Consider the following 1,199-nt stretch of genomic DNA (forward strand, 5'->3'; position numbering starts at 1 on the left):
AGTTCCTTGAGCTTAAGAAATGCTGAGCGAGTTCGGCCCTTTTGATTTTCCGACTCTAGCTCCTTGCACATTTCATTGTAATATTTTGCTTTGTCATTCCGTGCTGCCTTTTGGAATCTTCTGTTCGGCTCTTTAGTGTCTTGAATTCTTCCTTGCACCAAATTACAGACCTCTGTAGAATCCAGCCACTCCACTCATCTTCCCAGATTGGAAAGCAGCTCCATAAGCACACGGAAAGGTACCAGGGTGGATGCTGGGCACTGGTCTTCCTCAAGACTAGTACAGTGAAGCCACCACACTGCCGCAAGGTGGACTTGTTCTGGAGAGAATTCTTGGAGCCAGGATGGCGGCAGTGGGGGAAGGAGGTGCCTGCTGGCCGCCCACACAAGAGGGGCTGTGCGGTCGCTGAGTGCCCATGCGGCGGGGTGGAGGGGGCACGCTCCCAACGGCCGCCCGCGCTGAACAATAGACTTTAACTTTGCAGCATCCTTTGCCATCCTCATCATCTTGCTATACTTTAGCTCATTGTTACAGTTACTGTCAATCCATCTTTTCAAGCATCTTCTTCTCTTTCTCTGACCCTTTACCTTTCCCTGGATGGGATCTTTTCCCAAGAACTTCCCCATCCTGACAATGTGTCCAAAGGATGTGAGATAGTGATATACCTGTGTAGCATATTGGGCTTTAATATGCAGGGTTCTCAGAGGCATAGCAAGTGATTTCTTAGAAAGGTGGAGGGTCTGTGAACGATAGGAATGACACGGTGACTACAGCAGTGAGCTCAAGTGTGTAAGAGATGGTAAGAATAGCACGGCATATGACAGGTTCAGATCTATTGTTCAGAGGGTCACTATGAGTCATACTCGAATCAGTGGCACCTAATAACAATTTTGACTGGGACACATGTTAGCTATACCAACCTTGAGTACCTTATCCTCTCTCTGTGCATCATTGACATGTGAGAACAAAAACAATGTTTGTCTCCCAAAGTAATGTGGCTGAGATTGTGTGAGCTACTTACACTGGTGCCGTGATGGTGCCAAGAGTGTTGAATGTTGACATTGTTAATAACCTCCATCTCTTCTCCAACTATCATGGTGCTGCTAATTGGCCCAGTGGTGAGAATTTTTATCTTCTTGACGTTGAGCTTCAATCCATATTAAGAGTAAAGTCGGGGAAGAGCAGCCAGGGGAACGCAC

The sequence above is a fragment of the Elephantulus edwardii genome, unplaced genomic scaffold (genome assembly GCF_000299155.1).
Source record: "Elephantulus edwardii isolate Elephantulus edwardi_28Jun2011 unplaced genomic scaffold, EleEdw1.0 scaffold00218, whole genome shotgun sequence".
In the NCBI taxonomy this organism is placed as follows: domain Eukaryota; kingdom Metazoa; phylum Chordata; class Mammalia; order Macroscelidea; family Macroscelididae; genus Elephantulus; species Elephantulus edwardii.